An 18,143-nucleotide genomic window follows, 5' to 3' on the forward strand; every position below is an offset into this window, starting at 1 on the left:
AATTACCTCAGAGGCCGCGTTGGCGCTCCGTGTTGGGAAATTTTCGAAAGGTCTAATCCTTCCAACATCCAGATCTTCTGGACGCCAGGGCACCTCTCAACGACGGGCAATGAGGCGGCCAACACAGCTGCTCGAGCTCTCCTCCTCCGAGCATCTGGCACGCACCCTCTCTCTGACATAGTTGACAACCCCTCACCCTTACTAAGCTACGCAGAAATTACGGAGTACTATAAGATCACAAGAAGGGAATATCCTCTTCCTCACAAAACCCTAAGTAAATATGAAGAGCACATAATCAGGCGACTACAAACTAATACTCTGCCCAATCCTTACCTAATGAGTAAATGGTACCCAGAAACCTACAATTCGTCCTGCCCCTTCTGTGGAGCAGTTGGCACACTCTTTCCCGCGGTTTGGGAATGTCAACAAAACCCAGACTTGGACAGCAATCCCGATCCGACTCATGAGCGCTGGGAGGCAACCCTTCATAGCCACAGCCCACTCGACCAGAAATTGCTGGTTGAGAGGGGCCGGATTATGATGGCGACCAATGGGTTCTCGTACTGAACCCACCCAGTTTTTGTGCTCTGAATAAATGTTTTTCCTCCTCCTCCTCGAGCGGCTTTGACCTGGCGTGTCATCAGCCCGGCGTTCGCACGAGCCTTCTAAGCCCATTGCTCTCGGTTGGAACGTTTAAGTGTTGGTTGTTAGGAAATGAAAGGCGCAGTTACTAGTTCTCGGGCGGCACAACAACCGCGATTTCAGGGAAGGGGTAAAGGTTGGAGTGAAATAGGCGCCGTTGTGTAGGGCTATGTTGGTTTCTTGAGAAGTGTAAATGGCGTAGACATCCTGTATTTGTGTATAGCGTATATTACCGCCCTAACCCTATACTTTCTTACTATCGCTCCCACTTTATTCTCTCTCCCTCTCCTCTCCCTTTCCTGTTATTCCCGCTCGCTGCAGCTCAGGTGCTTCATGTTTCGATGGCACGCGCCGCCGTGGTGGTGGTAGTGATTTTATTAAAAATAATAGTAAAAAGGAAGGAAAAGATTTTTGCTAGCCCCGGCATCTGCCATCGATACTGAAGCACCTGAGCTGGGGCAGCGGAAATAAAGGACAGCAGGCAGAATGGAGAAATGAAATGAAAGAGGTGAGGGGACAGGAAGAGAGGATAGGGGGAGAAGTATTATGTACAATCTATTTACACAATAAGAAATGTGTCCAGGTTGTGCGCGTGATTAGTTCATTTTAGAGGAATTAAATCACACACACGCACACCACTGTGTTGGTTACAACTGGAGTGGGGCGTCCAGTTAATAATCGTTCAAGGTAGAACTCGCGGAGCGTTCGGTCACTGCGTGTAACTACCTGACGGAGAACAGACGGGACGTCAAGCCCGTGTGTACGAGGAATGCACAGAGGCTCACCAAAGTTCGCTCACGAGTGCGCGCACTGCCCTGCGGCCAGAATAGCGTCTTGATGGAGTCAGGTAGTATGTCCTGCGCCCTATAGGCCGCGAGCATATCGCGACGAGCATCGGCGAACGCGGCACAGTGAAGGAGCAGGTGTTCTAGTGTTTCCTCTGCACCGCATCCGTCACACACATCACTCGTCGCGATTCCGTGACGCACCCGTCGTTCCCCGGGCCACACGCAGCCAATGCGCGCGAGGAGGATCATTGCACGTTGGGACCGTCCGTGTAAGTGCGCGACAGCCGGTGACACTGTCGATGCGCTCACCTCCCGCGATGCGTGGGTCGGGGTGCTGCTTTCGGAGATGGTCGTGGATGGTCGCACGCACGTCCTCCAGCGCAAGGGGCAGATCGCTGGCAGGTAGTTGGTGTGCAGCAGTCACGAGGTCGTCAGCTTCTTCGTTGCCGGCGATGCCGCAGTGACGGGGCACCCACTGTGCACGCACGGCACAACCTCTCTGCGCGAGGCGCTCGATGCGCGAGCGAATTTCCCGCACTAGTGGGGTACCGCGGCCATTAGTTTGCAGGCGGCTGAGGGCGGGGCGGGAGTCGCACAGCAGAGCACTCCTGGGCGGCGGAGGGCCGAGGGTGAGCAGCAGGTCCAGCCCGAGCGGATCACCATCAACTCCGCCGTGGTGGAGGAGCCCAGGAAGGCTGCGTGTTGCTGGCTGTGCAGTCGCAGGGCGGGGATGGTGGCCGCCGCAGCAAGGGAGCAGCTGTCGCGGGCCACTGAGCCGTCGGTGTACACGAGGAGATGGTCCTGGAACTCCTCGTGTATGACGGCTCTGGCCAGCTGCTGCACAGCACAGAGGGGTGTGCTCCGCTTTCCCGCAATGCCGACGATCTCTCGCTGTACCTCCGAGGCAGCAGGCCAGGGTGCGCAGGAGGCGTAGGGGGGGGGGGGGGGGGGGGGGGGGCCTTGTGTCAATTGCTCATACTCGAGCAGCGCCGCGCCCATTCGTGAGCGCGGGTGCGAGCGCATACGCTGCAGCAGCGAGCCGCCGTCCGGTGCGCGGTGAAGCCGGTCGATGTGATTCAATGCCCTGCGCGCTGCTTGGAGCTCAAGTGGCCACGCTCCTGCCTCGGCCAACGTTGCAGTGCACTGAGAGTTTTTGGGCAGGCCTAGACACACGCGCAATGACTTGCGGTGCTGAAGCTCGAGTTTCTTCCATCACGGCTTGCGCACCGAGACGAGCGGCAGCGCATAGAGCACCGCCCCCAAAGCTGCGGCATTGTATAGACGCAGCGCGGCTTGCTGGGAGAGGTGAGCTTGTCCACGGCGGCGGTGATCCTCTTCATCTGCAGACAGGCCTTGGTCGCCGCGGGGAGGGAGGAAAGGCGCCAATCGATGTCCAGGCCAAGCTGCCGCCCCGATTTACGCCAAGGAATCGGAGTCCCGTCCAGTGACCGTGCGCAAGGTGCGCGCGCGAGCGTGAAACGCAGGCCATGGCCACCGATTTGTCCGCGCTCAGCGACAGACCAAGGCCGCAGAAGCTGGCATCGATTGCGCTCAGGGCTCGCTGAAGGCACCCCCGCGCGCGGAACACCTCGCCCGGTGGTCTCCGGTACCACAGAGCTATGTCGTCTGCATATATGAACACGTACACATGGTGTCGGCCGCTCGTGGGGAGGGAGGCCGGCACAAACAACATCGCCACATTAAACGGAAATGGTAATAAGACAGAGCCCTACGGCACGCCCATGGCCACCGGGCGAGACTTGGAGAGCTTACCCCCTACTCGTACGCGCATGGTGCGCCCGCTCAGGAAGCCATGAACGTATCGCAAAAGGCGCCCGCTCACACCAGCCCCCTCAAGCACCGCGAGAATTGGTGCGCGGTGAACGTTGTCAAAAGCGCCTGAGACGTCCACTAGTAGCAGCAGCGCAACCTGGCCGGCCGTCCTGGCATGCTCCAGCGCTGTAACAACGTCCGATATAGAATCAGCCATGCACCGCATCCCACGGAAACCCGTCTGCCGCTCGTCAAACAAATCAGCCGCGGTTAGCAACATCTTTTTCTTCCATTGTGATTTTTTACTTTTTACTTTATTAATAAAAACCCACAACAAATGGCGCATTAACTCGGTAGTATCTCGGGGCAGTATCTCGGCGCACACCCCAACCGCGCCGTAAGGAAGGGATACGGTGGGCGGCATGATCGCAGCCTCGTAACGTTTTCAATACAGCGTTGTTACAGTGCCGGTGTTGGTGTCCCGCCTTCTAGGAGACAGCCGGGCCACCAGCCCATGATGAGCGAGCAAGACAACTCTCTGATGACACTTGGTTAGATGGCCAGAGAAAAGAAGGGAATGCATGCATTGTTGTTGTTGACCTTCACCCTTAAATTTGACCTGGACATTTGACGATGCAGTGGGCACCACTGAACAATGACCTTCAATGCCTCACAAGGTCAAACCGAAGTTAACTTTGCGTTGGTATGGCCAAAGCTAAGGTAGTGTGACCGCGTGATCATACCATTGCGTACTTCACCTTGACATTGACATCTGATTTGAGACAGTGGAGATCATGCTTAACAGAGATTTTGCTTGTATAACTAAGTTCACGCCCCCATGAAAACCAGCCATTTTTTTTGCGAAAACAGCCAAAAAAAAGTCTAATCTTGGAGATTGTTTTAGACTGAAAACCTTCTCTCCAGATCATAAACTAATCACAAAGCTGGTATCAGAAGCAGCTGCGCATTGCTACATGCCCGCTGAGGAAGTCGTTAGGAAGCCGCTGCTGGAACCTCCGTTTTCAGTAACCCTGATATTCTAAGTTTCGTATCAAAACTAGAAGATGTTCCACTCAAGTCTGAGTCGCGATGAAAACAATATCAGCGCTTCCTTCATGATGCCACCCGGTATCAGTCTTGTCACTTCCGCCGGGATGCCGCTTCTTGCGAAGTGGTACCTCGCCATTAGCCCTGTTGCATAAATGTTCAATGCTTCAGTCTAAATTTCATGGGTGAGTTTGTAAATGCAGTGAATTTACTCCATTTGCCCGAATACAGTAAACTGCACCAAGCCCTAAAATATCTCTCAACAGCCAACCGTTATTCCCGCATAGTGGTTGTTTTCTGCTTGAAATTTATTCCCTATGACTTTTTCCTGCATTTTTCATTGGTAAGTTAGGACAACCTGCCAGGACCAATGCGGGAGGGGCAAAGGTTTTTACCACGTCACGCCGTACCATGTGACAAGACAGATACTTCGGGGTTCAGATCCCTAGGTCAATATTGTGACGGGAGATTCATAGGCGACTTCAGTAATGTTACTGAACAAGTGACACAAGTAAAGGCATTGTATACCGACAGCGACTACGAGATCATTGGAAAGGGTGTTCTGGTTACGGCGCCTAACGCTACAAACAGATTAAAAATACTAGTTAAGCATAACTACATCAATGGGAAGGATGGCTGTATACGGGAGGGAGATTTTCGCTGCCTTTTATTGGAATATTTTGCAAACGCCTTTCTAGGCACTGCCTACTAGAAGAAAACGATCTGTTGGGTGTACAACCCTGCTTTGGAATTTAAAAAAATAGTCATCTGGCGAATGCTGAAGTATAGCCACGAGCTAGAAACTACGGGGCGAGCAATGCCGGAGTGCGGCTGCCATCCCGACTACAATCGCACCCTCTAGGAAGCCACTTGATCTAGAATCGGTGAGCTGTGCACCGACATCGACATACTTTCATTAGCCGTTTACAAGGTTAAGTTAGTAATGGTTGGTAATGGTAAAAGCACAGTGTCTAATAGAAGCTCTAATGGCTTCTCTGGCTGCACTAAAGGCCTTAACTTCGCTCCTATAAGGGGTAGTGTTCAGTGTCAATCTCCAGAACACGCCACTTGCTCTACTCTTCACTATTGCAGCCTAAGTCTAGTTCTTTAGAGATACCTTTAAGCTTATTGCTCCAAACTGAAACAATAGTCCGGTTCTACTAGAGGCACACCTCGTTTCTGAAAACTGCATGGCTTCAGTGGTTTAACACGACTGCCAAGAAATACCCTCGTGGCTCCCATAAGTGAAGCCAGAAGGAGGAATAAAGTACTCAGTGTACAAACAAAATCTTCATTTATGGAAATATTCGTCGTCCTATCGGTATTTAAACAACCAGAGATTAGCCTGCGAATTTTTAAATAGGAATAGGCTGCCATCAGCCTATTCCTTTCTGACTTGCATTATTTCTAATCGTTAAATTTGATATCTTTGTTGTTTTGGACGCGCGAATTCTTGGAGCAGCAGTAAAATAACTAGTAAAAAAATACTCTTTTTAGAGTAAGGAGTAAGAAAAATAATATTATTCCAATAAAATGAAACAAATACAAAATACACGAAGTACCTACTGGGAGTACAGGGAGTACACAGGAGCCGCCTGGTTCCATATACTACGTGCACAAGCGGACACTAAAGGAGAGCTGGGTTGATCGTCGTCAATCTTCTAGGTAACTGAACTGTGACAAATACTCGGTCAATGTAGTCAGCTTATGCTTCGACTGAAAATAAGGTCGCAATTGTAGCTATTAGTTTTGATAAATTCAAAAACCTCGCAAGTGTTCAGACATGTGGCTTCGAATTTCTTTAATTTGGCTCCACGAAAGTGAAATGGGAACGTGTCGGATCATCGCAATGGCAAATCGCACTGAAAAATCGACGCCGTGAGCCACTAGGACGGAACACTGAGTTTTCTACCACTGGCCACCGCCTTGCGTTCGAGATAAGGCAGATTTCCTAGAAACTGAGAGAAATATAGATCGGGCTAGGATAATTCTGCCAAGTCGAACTATACACTAATTTGAGCGCCACGTCTAATGTCCGAAGTCAGCAAGCACGCCCGCTACAGTGGCTGAAAGTGCAGTAAATAATTGTGGTGGCCTGCTTGTCACGTCAGACGAGCTAGATGCAAAAGCCGCTTTCAAGTACGGCGTATTTTGCGTTCTCAAAAAACCCTAAAAAACAATTTTTGACATCCTCTATGCGCATAGACATTGTGAGAACCCTTGGCGCGGTGACTCGTTAGAAAGAGTGACAAATAGGCCAAGCACTCTATCTGAAAACTATTCCTTAATCATAAAAATGCATCGGAAATCTTATCTCATCGGTGATACGTACAATAGGTGCAAGCTTTCCACTGTCCTGGTGCTCGGCTCATATGGGGTTTGAAGTGCTTGGAAAATGGGACTTCGGCGCCGCCTCGAGTAGTCGAAAATGCCTTTTGTCATGGCTCTCTTTGGCCACAGATGCCCATGCGCCATTATATTCAATAATCATCATCTGCTTATCTCAGACGCGGCTATGCACTGCTACCCGTCTGCTGAGGGAGTGCTCGGGAAGCCACTGCTGGAACCCCCGATTTCTGTAACTCTGCTATGATAAGGCTGTTATCTAAACCAGAAAACATTCCACTCAAAGTTGAGTGGCGACCAAAACAATTTATAAGCGCTTCCTTCACGATGTCATTCTGAATCAGTCTTGTCCCTTCTGCAGGAATGGCGCTTCTTGAGAAGTGGTACCTCTCCACCATCATTTCGACGTCCCGGTTTTCAACGCCGCATTCTAAATGTCATGGGTAAGTTTATTGCTGTGTTGTGATGTGACTCGGCTAAACGTTTGAACATTTCAGGCTTTCCAACTGCGCATCGCACAGCGGCGATTGTGCACATTTGAGGAATAATAGAGGTGGTTTGTTCGCGTGTTTGCAGAACGCTGCACTGTATACCGTCTCTTAACGCAGGTGTCGCTAACAAATAAGCACAAGTAAATAGGCGCTTTCGTGTGCTTCCCTCGCTGCATTGACTTTGGACCGCATTGATGGCGGCATTCATGGGTCACCGCAGGAAGCCGCGAATCTTTGATCACCACCTGTCATTCTGATCGTTTTGCGTCGCATAAAAGAAAGTGATGCCAGTCGAACACATGTTACGAGTACGTCATCGGTACTGGGTGACCTTACTTATTGGCTTGCATTTACGTTGGCGGGCTTTGTACATTGTCAGACAAGTGTATGCATAGGTGTGACGATGGTGGTCATGGTGATGTCTTGTTCCACCGCCTTGCACCTGATTGGCATGGCATTGGGCTGCCGCATGCAACGCGATTGGCCGCAACGTCACAACAAAAGTCCGAAGAACTGCTTAAAGGTCGGACACTGAAGGGAGTTTGGCATTTCGCTCTTACGTTGTACGCAACTATAGACCAAGCCTATGGAAGCCAATTCTTGCGCAAGTTTTGCTTGAAGCCGATTGGTATAAGCGGGTGATTTTTCTTCACCCCACAAACGGCCTTCGTCGAGTTATGCATAACGCGCATGACCGCAGTTGGCGACAATGAGTTGCAATGTGTGGCTTGGTTTCTCCAACCTGCAGCCTCGGGATGCCCTTTCTCATACCGTAAATATCTTGTCCATGTTATTATGCCGCTCCGTTTACCACTGCTTGAGAAAGGGCTATTTCGCATCTATCACTTTTCGGACGCCCATACTGTGTAGATTACCGCCGGATTTGATGAACTCTGTCCTCGTGTAAGAGTATCACGCATAGTCTGGTGAGACGAGCAGTGCCTGACTAAATTAGCGTGATTAAGCCGGAAACATGCCGCACATTTATACACACTGTTGGCTAAGCTCTGCGAGACGCGTTCTGTTACGCGAAATGAATTGTGTCGCCGCCCACTTACCAAGTCAAAAATTTTGCCGAAATGCTGGTCTTCTTTCCTCAGCGATGAATTCCAAGAATTCTTGAAAAATGGAGTGCTAAGTTTACTCTCGTTCTCGCTGAGAATGTAACAGCAACAAGAATCTCTTCCTTAGATGCTACGTACCGTGCATGAATGCATTAAAATCCTCCAAGCCCTTAAGGACATCTAAACAACCAGCCGGACTGCCCGCAGAGTCGCCGTGTTCCGGTAAAATGTTTCCCCTGTCGCTTCTTTTCTGCCCTTGTCATTGGTCAGCTCGGACTCCCTTTCCGGACCTACTTGGGAGGGGTAAAGTAACCGACCAGAGGTGGAAGTTAGAGCGCACGGTTCGACCTTGACCTAATGCACCGTCGTGGGTGAGCTTTGTCCCCCAGTTGACCGCTAAAATGAATTTGACTGCACATCTAGAAACTGGCAACGCGTGGGACTCCATACCGAATAGCCATGCTATTTATTACCATAAAAGGCTACACTATATATTTTAGTATATTTAAAAAACTGAAAGACGTTCCACTCAAGTATGAGTCGCGATGACAACAATTTATTAGCGTTTCCTTCAGGATGTCACCCAGAATCTGTCTTGTCACTTCAGCAGGGCTGGCGCTTCTTGACAAGTGGTACCAGTAGCACCGCAGCGTCCCAGTTTTCAACGCCGCAGTATATCATGGGTGAGCTATGGCTGTGTTGTGTGGTGACTGGGTCGAAGGCGTAGAAATTTCAGGCTTTCCAATTATGCATCACACAACTTTGATTGTGCACATCTGAGGAATAATAGGCGTGCTTTGTTTCGGTGTTTACATAAAGCTGCAGTGTGCAGTCTCTGAACGCAGGCAACGTCAAGAAATAAGAAAAACAAATAGGCGCCATAGTGTGTTTTCCTCCCTGTATTCACATAGGGCCGCATTGAGGACTACATTACGGGTCGCCGTAAGAAGGCGCCAATCTGCGATTACAACTTGTGATTCTAATTCCTTTTTCTATTGCATATAAGAAAGTGATTGCAGTCGAGCACGTTCAACATGTATGTGAAGGTGCAGGGTGAGCTTTCACGCTTGCACTCACTGGGGCCAGCCGTTTAGATTTGCATACAACTGCGTTAAGAACTCTGGCGATGATGAGTGCATAGCTCCAGTGGTCCGCACAATAACGCTGCACTAATGCAGGCTGTGTGCCGTAGATAGAACGTTGTAGCGTCGTTTTGCTCAGCCCTTATCACCCATTCTACATTCGTACCGTCCCGTCAAGGTTCAGGTGTGCTCCCTCAGTGCGAGAGTACCCCCTCGATTAAGCTCTTCCGCCATTTGTCAGCTCGAACGCTGTGCGGGTTGTGTGTCCGCTAAGCAACGACAAACTGATGTTGGAGGAATGCTTCCTGCACTTGAAAGGGCGACCTCTGCGTCCTTTTTGAAAAGGAGTAAAAAATAAATAAAATTCTTATGAATGAAGCATACACGCCATGAAATTAATTTAGGCTTTTCTCGTGTTTGTGGATGCTTGCACGGGCCTACAAATTGTCTCTACGCAACGTACCGCTTCGGACTATGTCTGCAACAAAATCTCAAGGAATCCTACTAGCAGCCTAAGCATGTCAGCCAAAGCTGTTTAAATGAAACGCTTGTATCTTTGCTCTGGGGCGATGCATTATCGGTCAGCTCTTCCGGACTTCACTGTATTCGAATACAGGTCGACCACAATACGGCCAGTGAATCTCACAGTAAGCTCGGCCAGCAATGTAGTGTACATGTTGTCATGATGTCACCTGGTAGTCTAACATCGCTGGGGGAATTCCACATGCAAAGTGTTTGATTGCAACGCCACAATAAAAGTCTGAGGCTGCCTTCGTAGCTTTGTATGGCGACCCCTGACTTGGGCACTCACTCTCGGGTTTGCAGCTTACTTTCCCGCCCTGAACTTCAGGAGCTGCCCCGTGTACAATACAGGCAGCGGCCCAGCAGTTCTGTGAGCTCCACTTTCTAATACACCCTCATTTATCTGATTGATTCACTACACTTGTATTGAAGAGGGTGGTATCCAGAGTGCTTGTGGGTGGGTCTGCAGTTCGGGTACCCGGAGCCTTCTTCCGACCTTCTGTCAATGACAAGAAGCGCTGCTTGGTCACCGAGGCTTCCGCTGATTTAGTTCTTTGATCGAAAGGTGGTTAGTTCTGCTTGTGCTCTGTTACTTTTGCGCTGTGGCCTTGACAGTTAAAGGCATAAGGCAGACGCTAACGATATTGTGAACTGCGCAATGGCAGTGCACATCAGGGGTATCGATTTTCATCATGAAGCCTGCTTTAAGACCTGTGTTTGATGCGAAGGCCTCACTATGCTAGGTAAAGCCGATTTTGCCGCGCCTTGCCGGTTGACCTTCAAGTGAGCCAGAGGTCAAGTGCAGCTGTAGGCCTTACTTATGTGGTCGGCCGTATTGTCACACCACTTGACCTTTGACCTTTCGATTCCACGGTAGGGGGCGGTACAATACACCACAGCGTTCATTGGGTGTGCAACCACTCGCGATCAATCATTAATTTAACTGCCACCTACCAGGGTGGCATGGTGGGCGCGCTGCCTATCCAGTGTGCGGAACGCACTCGGTACAGACGCCAAGCCGCGTTTACTTGCACGAAACACCACAGCTTTCGATCTCTAACCAGGATAAGCAGTACTTAAACCGCAGCAATATTTTTTAGTGCTCATTCACCTCCTGTTTTAAAAGGCGTCTCAGGTCTCCACCAAGAGTGTAAGAAATTTGATTTTGGATTCTTGGACTTTCGCCAAAGAAATAAGCGTGGGACGCACAGCACCATAGAGAAATACGGTGACGGATTAAAATAATTGTAGCGCCGCTTCTGGCAGAACCTTTTACCGTTTGTAATAGATTCGTTAGTGAGCGACAAACTTAGCCGAGGGATGATATTTTGTTTTTTATTACCAAATTTCGACGTTGAGGAAAGTAATTCCAGTACACAATAATGCATGGTAATTATACCAGCGCGTAACACAGGGACGTGAAAAAACGACAAAACAAACGCTGACTCCAAAATGCAGTTATTTGAAATGAAAACGGAAGTGAACAGCCGTGTCTTTCGTTCTGGTAGCCCAAAGTTCCAAACTTCTGCGGGAATACATGTTTCGCATCATTGTTCCATATTTCTAGGCTCTAGATAAAAAGAGGCATCGGAAGGACGGGTAATGGTGAAACATGAAATGCTCCAGTACTGCAACCGTACTCACGGCACAACTGGTAGTGCCTTTCTTGTGTGTATGTAGCCTTTCCGAGGGGTATCGTTTGCGTACTTTAAGCCTGCTTTGTAGCATGCTCCACAATATGCGGCACCCCAAAAGGCGGGGCCAGCATTGTGCGCAAACAAAATCCTTAAAACTCAATTTTTAATGTCCTGTATGCACATAAACATTGTGCATAAACTAGAAAACATTCCACTCAAACTTGACTGGCGATCAAAACAATTTATCTACGCTTTCAATATTATATCAGCTTGAATAGGTCTTGTCACTTCTTCAGGAATGGCTCTTCTTGACAAGTGGTACATCTCCACCATCCTTTCGACGTCCCGGCTTTCCACTAAGCGAGAACAAAGTGATGCTGGAGGGATGTTTTATGCACGTGAAAAGGTGGCCTCTGCGTGATTTTTGAAAAGGAGTAAAAATTGCTTAAATTCTTATGAACGAAGCATCCGCGCTATAAAAATAATGTTACTATTTTTTTGTGTCTGTGGGTGTTTGCATGGGCCTACACGTTGTCTCTAAGCAACATAACGCTTCGAACCCTTTCTGCAACATAATCTCAAGGAATTCCACTACCGACTAAGCATGTCAGCCAACGCTGTTTAAATGAAACGAATGTATGCCTTTGCTCAGGGGTGATGCAGTCCCGATCACCTCTTCCGGACTTCACAGTATTCCGATACAGCTCAAACACTATGTTGCAAGTGCCTCTCATAGTAACCTCGGCCATCAATGGCGTGTACATGTCATGATGTCACCTGGTTGTCTAGCATCGCATGGGGGAATGTCGCAAGCAGTGTGATTGATTGCGACGTCCCAACAAAAATCTGAGGCCGCCTTCACAGTTTTGTAGGGCGACCCCTGACTTGTGCACTCACTCTCGGGTTTGCAGCCTGCTTTTCCACCCTGAACTTCAGGAGCTGCCCCGTGTATAATATAGGCAGTGACCCAGCAATTCTGTGAGCTGCGTTTTCCGATACACCCTTATTTATCTTATTGATTCAGTACACGTGTATTGAAGAGGTTGGTATCCAGAGTGCTTGTGGGTGGGTCTGCAGTCCGGGTACCCGGAGGCTTCTTCCGACCTTCTGGCAATGACAAGAAGCGCTGCTTGGTCACCGAGGCTTGCGCTAGTTTATTTAGTTATTTGATCAAAAGGAGGTAAGTTCTGCTTGCGCGCTGTTACTTTTGAACTAGGGCCTTGACATTTGGAGGCACAGTAGAGATATTAACGAGCATGTGCAGTGCATATTAGGGGTATCGATTTTTATCTTCAAACCTGCCTTAGGACCTCTAGGCCTCATTGATCTCCTCCTTTAAACGACGTCTGAGGTTGCCAGCAAGAGTGCAAGAATTCCGATATTGGATGCTTAACTTTCATAAAAGTAATAAGGGCGGAATGCATGGCACCATAAATAAAAATGGTGGCGGATGAAAATAATTGTAGCGCAGCTTCTGGCAGAAGAACCTTTTACTATTCCTAATGGTTTCGTTAGTGAGAGACTAAGTTCACCAAAAAATGCTGTTTTGTTTTCAATTACCAAATTTCGACGAGGAGGAAAGTAATTATAGCCCACGAGAATACATTGTTAATATAGTAGTACACTGTAAAAACAAACCGTCATTTTGACGGCCACTTTTTTATCTATTTTGACGAGCCGCCGGCGTCAAACGGGAAAGACGAAAAACGAGAAGCGCGCCATGCGCCTCTGTTTAAATGCAGAACACCTTATGAATGGGCTTAATGGGCAGTAAAAATTGTCGTAAAAACCATTTTTTACATTTTCAGTTGTAATTCAGGCCAAGACATGTGCTATGACTACCATGCTGGCCATCTGCAGCTCCCTTGAATTCATGGTGTCGGCACTACTGTCGTAGGTTCGTAAAAGTATTCGTCAATAAAAAGCAGACTACTTTTCGTGCACTGATCAGCTTTTTTCTGTTTTATTTCTTACGCTCTCTCTTTTTTGTTGTTCCTCGCTTCCTGGCACACCGAGCCCCATACGTCGGTGTCCGGTGGCGATGGGGCAGCTCAGTGTTTAGTTCGTGTACTGATAGTGTGCAGTTTCTTCCTTGTATAGCATTAAGATATGGGCCTAATTATTTCAGCAATAGTTATTTCCAAATAAATTCTATTCATTTTTATAGCTTATTGCCTATAAGCCTCAAACAAGGGCCAAAAATTTCTTTCGACTGACGTATCCATTAGCTGGGAATTATTGAATCAAGTAAATTTGTAGTCTTGTAATTTTATACCGCATTTTCATCCATTTCTGCTGAAATGATACTGTACTCGAGGTGTAGAAAGTGCCTTGATGACAGCAGGATCGTTGGAAGTATGGTTATGATTTATTATTGAGATGCATGTATCTGATCACTGATGTTTTCTCTGGACTCTAATAACATGTGGCTTGTGAATTCCCAGCATGCAGCTGAAGGGGGGCTGGAAGGACTGCCATCAACTCCGCACCTTGCTGTGATTGGTATGTATTTGTCATTTATAGAACTTTGGCTCAAAACATGGCTTGTACAGTGTATTTTATTATTCTACGATGTAACCTGATTTTGTGTAACTTCACTCTACTTAGTAGGACATATTCAAAACTTAAGAATGAGGCTAGCCCTGGATGAAAGGCTTAATTGCTGCTTCATCTTATGTATGTACAGTTTGTTTAATAATTAAACATGATAACAATGTGCAAGTTTGGCCAGTAGTTTTCCATTCTTATTAGAGTGTACAAAAATTTGGAACTCAGTAGCAGTACTGTTGATAAGTGGGGAGGGTGGGGCAATCTCCGCACTATAAGCTGATATGCCATTGTTCATCGAGACTAATGTGCGGCCTTTTGACTTGCCAAAAGCATGACGTTCTGCTAGAAAGCATGACCGAAGCTGAGCTTCGCTTTTCTCATCAATGTCATGGCAGGCTAGGTACAAAATGGAGGGCCTTTGAAAAGTTGCCTCGGTGCTTGCCCAAGTTTCGTTACCTCATCACTATTCCCCATTATTTAAAAAAAAAACGAAGTATTCTGTCGACAAAGTTAATTCTTTTTTGTCGTGCAATATTTGTAAAGCTTTTTCCATAAACAAGTTCTATGTAGTATGTTTACATGAAGCAAGCATCTTCAACAGATATAATTAGTGGCGTGTAAAGCACTGATAAGGGAGGGCATGTTGCATGTGTCTGTCTACTGCCAGGGTACCATAAGGCCTAGCAACAAGACCCAGTATGGCTTTTTACGAGTACATTTGAATTCGGCTTCTCTCAGTGTACACATCGAAGGCCATAGAGTTACTCGAATTATTAGATCACCCCTTTAGTGGGTAGCGTTTGCGTGTGACTAATTTTTTTCCTTGCAGGATCAAGCATGGGGGACATAAAGAAGATCATCGTTGCAGTGGATTCTACAAGAAGTCTTGAGAAGGCCATGGGCCTCCTCCTTGGTGCCTTCTTTGTGTTCAACGTTGCGTACCCTCCCGACTGCCCCCTCACCATGGAGCTTTTGCAGAGGTAAATGAGTGAATGTGGATGATGCGTTTGATAAGCAATCGGAATCCGAGGCAATAGTGTGAGCAGCAGGCTTCTTTTTCCTGAGGAAAGGCACTCGCCCTCCTTAGGCAGTGCCTGCAAATGATCAGTTCTGCCCTGTTCCCCTGAAATTCTGATGTCACATACATTCCTCTCGTGCATTTCTTCGTTCTCTGGCACAGCACCGTGTTGCTTTTTTGGCACACCTGTATGGTGATTTGCCAGTCACAGGCGTCTTTAGAAAGTAGAATGGTAAGATTATTGACATAGTGCTGCTTGCCAGCAGTACATGCTAACAAGCCTTGCACATTGGCTAGCTCTGGCAATTGCGAGATGAAGGCCGGACTTTTAATTTTAAATTGCACCCAGTTCTGGTATTCTGACACTTGCAGAATTGCGGATTTGATCATTGTCATGTGATGAATGCACCAGGCTGGCAGTTTGCATTGCCTAAACTTGGTCACGTGTCCTGTGAGTGCATCTAGATAACACTTTTCAGTGTTTTGCTTATTTTTTTGGTTGGCTACTGCAAGAAAGGGGCTAGAACGAAGAACCAGATAGGACGGGCGACTGTCAATTATTGCTAAATGTAATGTGTGCAGCACTTTTATAAGTACCGACGTCAGGAAAAATAGGAGCGAGGATTAAGTGTAAATGCAGTTATTTTAAGTCGCTCTACTATGTATCGTGTCCACTGGCTAATGTCCTAGTGCAACATTACAGTGTGTCTGACTATGGGTTGCGTCCACACATGTGGCAAGTTGCCGGATGCCTCTCTGCACTTTTACAGGCCTCAGGTTCCCTTGTTACCATTGATGCAGTGCTCGCTGTAGCCTGTGTAAAATCAGCCCCGAGAAAGTAGAGCTCTCTACCTCACCTTCTGGGCACTCAACAAACCTTTTGCAATGGTGAATGTCAGATTTCATTTTGCATTGAAACGGGAGACGTGACGCATAGGCAGGACTGCTTCACAGGTACTGTCACAACCATTACATGGCACTTTCCCCTTTCACCTGGTGATTGTTTAGGGGCTGGCAGGGTTATTAGCCCCTTTCAAAAAAAATTATGCTGTGATCCCATATTTGTCCAGAATTGCTCAGTACTTGAAATGGACAGGTGAAAGAGCCGTCTGCTATGTTGGCACCTGAGAAGTTGGCCGCCCTTTGTGTCAACAGTTGCAGTGTAAAAGAAACAAAATTAAGACATTCATCATCGTGACAGGTTTGTTGATTGCTCAGAAGATTTCAGGTGTGAAATTCCGCTTATTTGTGGCCAAGGGCACAGAAATTAGAATGAGCATTGTGCAAATGGTAAGATGATGAGGCATGATAATGAGGTTTTTAAATGTATGCATGGTTGCCACATGTGCAATTGCAGCCTATACCTGGACATCAGGGTGTTACATCAATACTGACCTATGTTTGCGGCTGATAGCTGAAAACACTGAAATGCAGCAAAATGCTCTTGCATAGTTATGGTTTCTAGACTCTGTGTATGGTTCCTGTACATGATGAGCACCTATTGTTACTAGAAATACTATACGGTGTGTATGTGCAATTGTGGGCTGTTTTTACGAGTTATAATAATGGTTACATTTAGGTACATCATCTATTGTTAGTGCATGTATATGTAGCTATTTAAGCGCACTACTAGTGTGCTCACATTTGTTGCTACCTGATTTTAATCTCGTCTTTCAATTTCGCAATACTGTGTGTTGCAGAAGGTAGTGCAGTTCACACATTCATGGCATTTCACGCGTGTAGGCAGAGTATGTGATTGGCACAGTTTATGGAGCATGGATTTATTCTATCCTCGTTTTGTTTCCAGGTACCTTGGGCAGAGCAACCCAACGAAAGGGCGCGGCAAAGGCAGGGCCTGCGGAATCGCACCAAAGTTGCTGAGCCTGCTGAATGCACTTTAATTTATGAATAAATGTGCAAGTAGAAATGTAAATTTGTTTTTGTTGCATGGTTTATGAGGTACTGCCCACTGCAAGTGACTTTCATGTGGTCAGGTTCACCACACTATATATTGACACAGAATTATGTTGAGACTTGTCGTGTTGGGCCATCATACTGACAACACAGTTGCATTTCATGTTGACAAGCCAAATTTTGGAATGGTTAAAAGCATAGTCATTTCGAAATTACAGCCTGCTATTACCTTGATGGCCAAATGCTGTACTGACAGTTATAGATAATTTCAAATTTGCAAAAAGTCTTGAAGTCATAAAAACAGTTTTAAAATTGACAGCTTGCCATCGCAGACAATCAGTGGTATAATTACAGTTTGGCTATATTTTCAAATCGATAAAAATGACATCGAAGTCAGGAAAAAACATTGTCATTTAGAAATGACATCTTGCTGTAACTGCTACGGTCAAATGCTATCAAATTGACAGTTTGACTGTATTTCACATTGACAAGAAAAACATCAAAATGATGGAAAAACTGTCATTTAGAAATGATGTTCTGCTGTCACTTTGATGGTCAAATGTCATCAAATTGACGGTTCAGTTGTATTTCAGATTGACAAGAAAGACGTCAAAATGATGGAAAAACTGTCATTTAGAAATGATGTTCTGCCGTCATTTTGATGGTCAAATGTAATCAAATTGACGGTTCAGTTGTATTTCAGATTGACAAGAAAAACATCAAAATGATGAAAAAGCACCGTCATTTTAAAATGACGGGGTGCCATCATTTTAACGGTCAAATGCTTGGAAATAGAGCTGCCAAGGTATTTCCCGTCATTTTGAAGGATTTTTTTTTTACAGTGTACGGAAGACAGGGTCATGAAAGCCGACAAAACAAGCGCTGACTCGCAATTGCAGTTTATTGAAGTGAAGATGGCAGTGAACAGCCGTGCCCTTTGGGCTGCTAGAATCACCATGACGCTATACCATCTTGCCCAAGTATGGATTCTTCTGCGGAAATACATGTTTTGCCTCATCAATATTCCATATTTCTAGGTTGTAGTTAAGAGGAGAAATAGTAAACACGGATAAGGTCGTGTAATGAAATGATACAATGCTGCAACCGTACGCACGCCACTGCTGCTAGTGCCTTTTTCGCGTGTATGTAATCTGTCTGGGGGATCTGGATTGCGTATTTTATACCTGCTTCGTGACATGTTCCACTATATGCGGCACCCCACAGGACGGGGCCAAAGAGACGGCGGTCCTTCGTTGTCATGGTGACAAC

At 47.0% G+C, this 18,143-nt stretch overlaps 1 long non-coding RNA gene across 1 annotated transcript; it reads left to right on the top strand.

Annotated features, from left to right (window-relative positions):
- Nucleotides 1-13,111: 13,111 nt before the first annotated feature.
- On the top strand, nt 13,112-16,893 carry LOC144106355 (uncharacterized). Its single transcript, XR_013308984.1, has 4 exons — nt 13,112-13,289; nt 13,837-13,894; nt 14,772-14,922; nt 16,768-16,893. It is a non-coding gene; the product is annotated as an uncharacterized LOC144106355 (long non-coding RNA).
- Nucleotides 16,894-18,143: the final 1,250 nt, after the last annotated feature.

Source organism: Amblyomma americanum, chromosome 10, assembly GCF_052857255.1.
Source record: "Amblyomma americanum isolate KBUSLIRL-KWMA chromosome 10, ASM5285725v1, whole genome shotgun sequence".
Taxonomy (NCBI): domain Eukaryota; kingdom Metazoa; phylum Arthropoda; class Arachnida; order Ixodida; family Ixodidae; genus Amblyomma; species Amblyomma americanum.